The sequence below is a fragment of the Fukomys damarensis genome, unplaced genomic scaffold (assembly GCF_012274545.1).
Source record: "Fukomys damarensis isolate Sample0158 unplaced genomic scaffold, DMR_v1.0_HiC HiC_scaffold_22, whole genome shotgun sequence".
Taxonomy (NCBI): Eukaryota; Metazoa; Chordata; class Mammalia; order Rodentia; family Bathyergidae; genus Fukomys; species Fukomys damarensis.
The window spans coordinates 1,160,646-1,169,764 of NW_022900934.1; the positions used below are offsets into that span (position 1 = coordinate 1,160,646).

The window sequence follows — 9,119 nt, forward strand, 5'->3', positions numbered from 1 at the left end:
CGCCGGGTCTCCTGGGGAGGCTCGCGCCCAGCCCCTCTTTAAGTACGTTCTGCTAACGTCCGTCCTAGAGCCTCAAGCTCTTCAGCCGCACTGAAGAGTTCAAAATGTCATTGTGACTAGGTCATTGTTTCCGCATTATAAACCCAGCGAAGATATTCCAGTAAAGGTTGTGGGGCGAAGACCCACACCTAGAGAGAATTTCAGCCGCAGGTGTTAGCCATCACTCTCTTTTGCCCTCTTTTATCTTCATTTTTTTTCTGATTTTTCTACCAAAAGGTGCCTCTTACTAGTATTTGTTTAAATTCAAGCAAAGGAGTTGTGGTTTGATGAGGAAAAGGGGCCCGAATCGGCGTCTGCATTAGTACGCCTGGCCAACGCTTGCCTTGCTCAGTTTGGTTCCGGTGGGCCTTGAAGGCGAAGTGGAGTTTTCTTCCAGTGGTATTTGATTGGGACTTTGGCTCACATTTTCTTTGTCAGGTTTTATTTGTGGTACCGGCTTTCCAGGCCTTCGGGTACTAATTCCCAGGGGGTTTGTACTTTGCAGCCAAAGAATTGCTTTTCATTAATGTTTTTACAGGACATGTTTTACCTTGTGTTATATGCCTGCCCTGTTGATGCCATGTAACTTCCGTTTGACTCTTGAAGAGCAAAAATGAACGTGTTTACAGGCTTGCTCTTGTTGCCCTGTGACCTGTGTCTAAGAAACACCCTATTTTTCATGTGGCTGGTGGACCTGTAAGTCCATTGAAGTTTTTTGTTGAAGAATCTCCTTTTTGCATTTCTTGTTTAAATGGTAGGGTCTCGTGGATATGGATTGGCTAGTATCAAATGGTGTATGTTAATTCAGTTATAAACGGTATATGATTAACCGCCAACCTTAATATGTTCAGGAAAGGGGGTCAAAACACACAGTAATTGAGCTCATTGTCTAAGCGCTGACCAGGCCTCATTTTACTTTGCATAGTAATTTTGAGACGTCCATAAGAGAAATTGAATGGGTAGTTGTATATAATTTTTAAGAAATCTGTAGCCGTGACTGTATAACATAAAACTAGGCAATGATTATCTTGTGCATAATTTACAGAGCAGATACTTTTATTTCTCTTTAGGTTCAAACTTGGGTGTTGGAATTCTGTTTTTCATATGCTGATAAGAGATTTAATATACCTTGATAAAAAGACATCATTTTTATCCAAGGTGAAGGTAACTATTGTGTTTTCGTTACAAAGATAACATATATAGGAAGTTTAAACTATGTAAAAACAGAAAGTAAAAGCACCAGAAAGGAGTCCCACATTACAGCTGTTGATGTCTTGTAAACAAGTTGTGTAACTGGGGATGCTTAGAGAATGTGGCCACTGGGTGGGCTGGTTGTCATCACTCTTGCAACTCAAATGTTGGGACCCTCTCATGGCGCTGAATGTTGAGATGCGTCATTCTTTAATATAGGGTTTACGGGATTACATTGTGTGGATATTTGGGATTTTTTAAAGTTTGTCATTTGATGAAGAACATTAGTTTGTGTTCAGTTTGTTACTTTTGGGGAAAACTTCCTATGCACACCCTCATAAGTTTGTGTTAAGTAGAAGGGAAGCAATCCTATCTTATCAATGAGAAGAAACTCAGGCCTGACACTTGCTCATTTGCCTGTGCCCAGGGCTTAAGGGACTTTTGGTAAATATTTGTCAAAGAAACTGACCTCTGAAGGGCCTTTTTCCCCAAAAAACCCTTGCCAACATGCAGGTGCTGTCATTTTGGTGAGTGACATTGATCATTTGTTGTGCACTTGGCAGGTGTGATGCTTACTTGGTGCTTGACCTGATACTGTTTCAGAAAACCTTTTAGGAAACAGGCATTGTCCCATTTCACAAATAGGGGAGTGCAGCCCAGTGGATTTGCCAGTGTGCTTGCAGCTGGGATTGGGAGCTAAAAAACTGCCTAAAAAACTCACAAATGGACTAAGCCCTCACCTGCCTGCTTCACTAAGGATCCCTTCCTGTCTGGGGTGGAGGAAGCTCTTGCTGAGGTGCTGGGGGATGGGCATTGCTGGCTGCAGGGACAAGACCCGGAACCAACCTGTATGATGAGGACTTGTTCCCTGAGAATGTTTGGTCCCTTGTCCCCATGGAGAAGCTTAGGCAGAGTCTAGGACTCTGAATTAGATTATAATTTTAAAACAATAGTGTTTTCTCTTTTACAACAAAGGGAATGTGTTTTTCTGTTCGGTAGTGAAATATCTTTTTTTCCTTTCTTGTTCTCACCCATGCTGTAATGATGAGTTCCAGGGAAGTTGTTTCTTAAATAGCATTGACTATCAAATGCAACTACGTATGGATCTGTAAAAGTTGAAACAAGAAAACCTGCTATTTGTGCCACAGCTCCTTTGTCTTAAGCTTGGAACTTTTCTATTTAAACCTCCATATCCAGCAACAAACAAAACTGTCCTCCACCACTATCAGGGAAGGGAGGAAGATTCCTGTGGAAGTGCAGGGTAAATTCCTGACTTTTGAGTTTTTAAGGTCCTTTAGGCTGTGACCCAAGATCCTAAGGCTTCCTAAAATGCTGCTTCACCTTGAATAGCAAATGCTTATGAGAAAAGGCTTAACCTGAATTTAGGTGGCAGTCATCAAGAGCCCTTTCCCTGAGAAATCAAGTGAAACTGAATGAGAAAGACAGGGGCTGCTGGAAAAATCTAGCACTGAAGCAGTTCCTGCTACTGTCCTTGGAGTCCTGACTGGATGAAAAGGGTGCGTTGAAGGGCAGCCTTTTCAGGTCACATCTTTGGAACACTTCTTCATGACCAATTGCCACTAATCGCAAAAAACAATTCAGACAAATCTAGACTCCTGAAAACTCCTGGAGCCCCAAAAGATTTTTGTTTATTTAGGGTATATCTGTTGCTGGCATGTTGACATAAAGAGTCATTTAAATTTTTTATTCATTTTAAATGCATTTAAAATAACCCCTTACATACTCACTTAAATGGTATTTTATGGAAATTACTTTCGAAGTCTAAACACAAAGATGGCAACACTTGATGTTTTTATAAATCTGTGTGTGGCTTAACTGACATCGGCTGGATTATTACATCTGCTCCCACTTCAAGTGGTACTATCATGTAACTTCTGGAAAATTTTCAGAACTGATATTGAAAAGGGCACGTAATGTTTGAATGTTATGCAAGTAGCTTTAAGCTGGGGACCTGAAAGGGTTCTGGACCACTCTTTGGAGTACCACTGCTTTCAATGTTTAAAAATACTTTGTAATTGTTGAAAGCGTGAGAGTTTAAAAAATAGTTGACTTTAAATACCTAGAAAGTAGATCACCTTAATTAAGCAAAGGCAGTGTCTTTGAACTGTGTTTACTGGCTCAACCAAATTATCTTTTAGAAAAAGTATAGAATAAGTGTGAGTTCTTGCTACCAGTGAAGATGGTGTTTCAAAGTCCTCTTCTCAAAGTAATATGAGGCTTTGATAATGGGGATTGCCATTATCAAGAGGTTCAGGAAGGGACCAGGGTTCCTTCTGTGGCCTTCTACGGAAGTTCTAGTGTGAGAATGGCCCTGGAATGAACTGGGACTTTATATTTACGGTACAGTGTGTTTTCATGTAACACAGAATCTCACTGGATTGCAACTATTGCAGCAGTGAAAACAGGCCAAAGGGTGAGAGTAGTTTGCATCTGGGGCTGTGGATGGGTCAGGTCTCTGATGGGCCAACCAAGGAGAACAGAAAGGGACAAGTTCCTAGGTGCTGGGAAGGACAGGGATTTAAGCCAATGACCAACACTGATGTGCTTGGAGCCCATACAAAGTGGACATAAAAGCAAGTAGGACGGCAAGTAGTGAGTGGGAGGAAGACTCCTGGATGATCAGAATTACTAACAGCTGCATGTCTCAGAAACTCCACAGTTTGCTTGTAGAGTTGTCCTAGAAATGTCTATGAGGGGATCCTTCAAGAGCACACACAGGTATGTGTGCCTAGGTAATCAGCCCAGAAACACATTTGAAACACCATATTTCCTAATGAGCACAGCTACCTGAACATAGCAGTGATTCCTGAGGCTCAGCGGTGACTTTCCATTTAAGAGTAGGGTCTTGGCATCTGTGGGATAATACAGAAGAGACAGGAGAGCCTAGCATAGGTGGTCACTTAGGAGATTGAAGTTTGGAGGCCCTACATGGGGCCTGGCTGAGTCATTAGTCCACAGGTGTTTTTCTCTAACTTTTGCTTTTTGACTACAGCGATCTACAAATCAATATATTAGCTTTCTCAATGCCGGACAAAGTACATGATCCCCACTCTTTAAAAGGAAATTCATTTGGCTTATACTCATAGAGGTTTCAGTGCATGGGTAGCTGGCCCCAAGACAGAAACATCATGGTACAAGGGCATGGTAGAAAACAAAGCCACTTATTTTATGGTGATCAGGAGCAGAACCCTGAAGAGCCCCAGAGAGGAAGAGACTAAATAGATATAGACCCCAGTGGAAAGCCTCTCTGACCCACCCTTAAACATCCAGAAATGAGCTTTACTAATCCCTTATGCAGCTCCTAGGCCAGTCAAGTTAACCATTAAGCTTAATCCTCCCAAGCAGTAATACCTTAGAAGCTTAGAATAAATGGGGTTGTTGATTTTTTTTCTCCTTTATTTTCCTCATGAAAAATGTGCTGTGTAACACCGTTTTTGCATCGAAATAATTTTAATGACTGATTTGTTAAATAGCAAAACTTTGAATTGACATCTAAAGAATTTTAATGCAGTTTGTGTAGTTGAGTTAGATTCTGTGTAGATACTAAGAAAAATGAACTTCTGGATTAAACCTCAGCTTGTGTGAACAAGCATGGCTTTTGTTGCAGCAGACATGGGATCTCCAGGAAGAGCAGAACAGCCTGTGGCAGGTGTCCTCTGGGCCACAAGCAGCTGCTGCTGATGGCAACAGTGTACAATGGTTTTAGCATTTCAGGAGATTGTCTTTAAAATTCTAGGCATACTTATTAGTTTTTAATATTGTTTCTGGGAAAATTTGTTTGAAATACCATATTTTACCACCAAATGGGGCAGAAGGTGCACCCATAGATGTTATAGCTGTTTTCCTAAGGTTGCCCATGGCATGAGTATAGGAACTTAATTAACAGTTTATTTAAAGTGTTTCAGAGACTGATCACTAAGAAGTTAGTGTCATCCAGGTGTGGTGGTACATACCTATATTCCCAGGTACTCAGGAGCTTGAGGCAGGATCCACAAATTAGAGGCCAGCCTGGGCAGCTTATCAAGACCCTGCCTCAAAAGGAAAGAGAAAGGAGCTGTGGATGTAGCTCAGTGGTAGATTGCTTCCCTAGCATGAGCAAGGCTTTAGGTTCAATGCCCAGTACCATTATAAAACAACAGCAAAACTGTTAGTCTTAAGGTTTTTGGAACCAAACTTCTTTAAAGTTTTTAAAAAATAATATATAACTGAAATTTTTGGAGCTTATATTTTACTTAGTTTTTAAAAATTTCAGGCAACTGAGTCAGGGAATCTGAAGGTTATTGTAGAGGAAGTGTTTTCAAGTCTCTTGACATGCAGTATAGATGGTATTACTGCTTTGGGCATTTCCAGTGTATTCTTAAACTAGCAGAAATAGCAGCCAGAATTCTCCAAGAGTGTTCCATGAACCCCTTGAGGTCCCCAAAACAGTCTCTGGAGCTAAAAGATCAAAACTGTCTACAACAGCACGAGGCCTTTTCCACTTAGTTGACATTTGCAGGCATGTGGACAGAGGTACTGTGCTCTTCCTAAGATGTGTTGGGCCTTTAATTTTAAAATACTGAATGCCGGTTTCTCTTACGAATGAATGTTCTTGACGAAGCAGTGAGAGAGTATTTTATATCTTAACCCTCAACTATACATTTACTTAACCTTCCCTCTGAGGACATGACAGGTCCACCCAGAGTCCTTCAGCATCTTCTTGGGATGGCTTCCCCGAGGAACGACCTCTCGGGGGCTGGGTTTAGGTGCTGAGCCAGCTACTTTTTGAAAGAGCAGAGTTACTACTACAGCTTTTAGCTCAGTATTTGGTAGGCATTTTCTCCAAAATGAATGATGTGACTATCAAGGAAAGCGACTACAGTATTTGTTGCTCAAGATAAATTTTAAAGCAAAAATTAGAATTTTGGGGGAAAATTATATCTGCCTCTTCGAGCCTAATGGCTTCCCAGTAACTTCTGGTGGGATCTGAGCTGACATTAGCAAATGTATTTCTTTTCTATTTTCTACTTAAAACTCAACCAGTATTTTCTAAATGACCTTCAAACATGGGTACAGAGGTATATCCAACATACAAGACAGACTAGTGAGTTTTAATGTAAAAACAAAAGTTCATTGATCTGATTTGCAATTTATTTACTCTTTCATTTTCCAAAGATATACCTGTGTAAGGTTGGGCTTTTTTCATATATCTAAATAAGAACCATACATGGCAGTAATAGAATACAGAGGCACATATGAAAATTCAACTGTATTCTATTAGAGATTTACAAAAATATAAAACAGCATCATTCTTAGCATTCATTCATTTGCTTGCTTGTTTGTTTGGTAGTGGCAGTGTTGGGAATTGAACCTGGGCCTTCATACTGAGCTACATCACCACCCCCACCCCCACCCCCACATGCCTAAGTTGACCAGACTGGGCTCAAACTTGTGATCTACCCTGAATGCTAGGATTATAAAGTGCTAATGTTCAATGGATTTATTTTTAAATAATTAAGTATTTAATTCTTCAAATACCAATAGATATTCCTCACATAAATAAATGCTCTTAGCCGGGCATGGTGGTGCACGCCTGTAATCCCAGCACTCAGGAGGCTGAGGCAGGAGGATCTCTGTGAGTTCAAGACCAGCCTGGGCTACATAGTGAGTTCCAGGTCAGTTTCAACTACATAGTGAGACCTTGTCTCAAAAAAAAAAACCAAAAAATAATAATAATAAATAAACGCTCTTTGCAGTTCTGAGCACCCACTGCCCACCCTTTAGGTACATCTTCAGTCCATTTTTATATTTTAAGACAGACTTGCTAAGTTGCCCAGTCTAGCCTCCATCTTGTAATCCTTCTGCCTCAGGCTTTCTGTTCACTGGGATTATAAACATGCACCATAGTACCCAGCTGAATTCTCAACTTTTAAGAATACAAAGGGGCCGGAGACCAAGAGGTTTCAGAGCTGCAGTTGGAGTAGTATGATAGCGGCATACCATGCTCTGAATGTACTTTTCAGCCATATGGTTGTCATAGTCACCTGGCAGGCTACATTGGTAACAACTGTTGAGAAACAAACTTAAGATTTCATGACATCATCCCTACTTCTAGCCAATAGGAACAGTTTTTAGGGAAGAGGTAATGTGCTTAGAAACAAAATATTGTAAATTCAGTACATTTGGTATTAAGCCGTAGTTCATTTACTTCTGCAAAAGCCTAGAGGCCCATGTTTATCTGGAGAGAAGTTGATATTACTGATATGATTACAGTTTTGTGCTGCATTTCCCTTGTAATGTACTGTGCAGTGTTTAGAATTACACACTCAGTTGTGTTAGAAACATAACACAATGTTTTCTTTTTGCCTTATGGGTGTATTTTACTTTTTTGTTTTGATTTTGGTGTTTTGAGACAAGGTCTCACTATGTTTAATTGTTAAGTCTGACCTTGAACTGACTGTGTACAACAAGCTGGCCTTGAAGTCACAGTGATCCTCCTGCCTCAGCCTCCCGAGTGCTGGGATTACAGGAGCATGCCCCCATACTTAGCAATATACATGTTCTTCTTTCACAAGCTAACTAAAATTTTTATTTTTCTTTACTCATGATATTATAAAGTGAAAATTTTGCAAATATAAATTGATCTGATCTGTTCCAAAGCTCCTTTATGTCATTCTACTTAACAGAAATAACTTCTCTTTTCTAGATTTGTTTTTGAGAACCCATGTTGAGAGAAGTCTTTATTTTTCAGATTAGCATATACATTGATATCTCCTCTATCCCTTTTTTTCTTGTGCTAAGGATCAAGCACTGGATCTGTTGCATGCAAGGCAGGCACTCTACCGCTGAGGTACATTTCCAGTCCTAAATTTTTTTGAAACAGTTTTTCATTTTTGAGAATATTTTTTGTTTTGTTTTTGTACTGGGGATTGAACTCAGGACCTTGTGCTTTCAAAGCAGATTTGGTGCCACTGAGCTAAATCCCCAGCCCGAGAATATTTGTTTTTATCAATGCGAGTATTGTGAAATGCAGATGTTTATTTCTAGTTTCCTCTGATAAGTGGTTTCTGAACTCTTGAAATGGTCATTTTGAGGATGTTTCCCATTTGGATGAGATGATGATATGATCATGGCGTCTTGTGGGTAATCACAGTGGACACTGAGGTCTGCATGATTGCTGTCCCTTTAAAGGGACAATGTCTCCTTTGTATTGGCTCACTAGGGAGATGGCAGTTGAAGCCAGGGAAAGGAAGAGGTAAGATATGGGGTTCTGCTTAACAGAGCAGGCTCAAGGGCCACTGTGCAGAAAAGATAAATAATTAGAAACTGGGTAGAATCAGGGCACTTACCCCCCTTTTGTTGAAACAAAGGAATCTTGAGTTATTGTTTGACTTAGGATATTTCACAGAGGTTCTAGAAGAAATGTTATTTAAATACATGTAAATGTCCCATGTTCTCAGTATTGATAATTAGTAAATGTGACCACATCTTTCTAATTCATTAGGTTTTCAGTAAATGATGATAGAGGTACAATATTAGAAATATTTAAGTAAATATATGCATAATTTTGTTATTCTGCCACTACTTGAAGAACGTGTTTCTCCAGTCATTGATGGGTTTCACTGATCTGGGTCCATCTCACAAGTAGGCTCATACATAGTTGGAAAGGAACTGATGCCCTAATCCCAGTCCTTGAGCCTTGGTCTCTCAGAGCCACTGCCTGTCTTCCCTGGGCTATCTCTTGAGTGTACCAGTCTTACCTGCCAGTAGGCCTGAGTCCTTAAAAGAGCCTGCTGGGTACGTTTTCCTGACTCTGAGGATGTCTTTGTAGGTCACTGTATAATAAGGGGTTACTTGAAAAGTTTCTCTCTCTCTCTTTTTTTTTTTTT

The 9,119-nt window shown here is 40.2% G+C and overlaps 1 protein-coding gene across 1 annotated transcript in view; it reads left to right on the forward strand.

The window, feature by feature from the left end:
- The window catches only part of Dido1 (death inducer-obliterator 1), a 46,083-nt gene that overhangs the window by 1,566 nt on the left and 35,398 nt on the right, over nucleotides 1-9,119 (forward strand). The window lies entirely within an intron of this gene.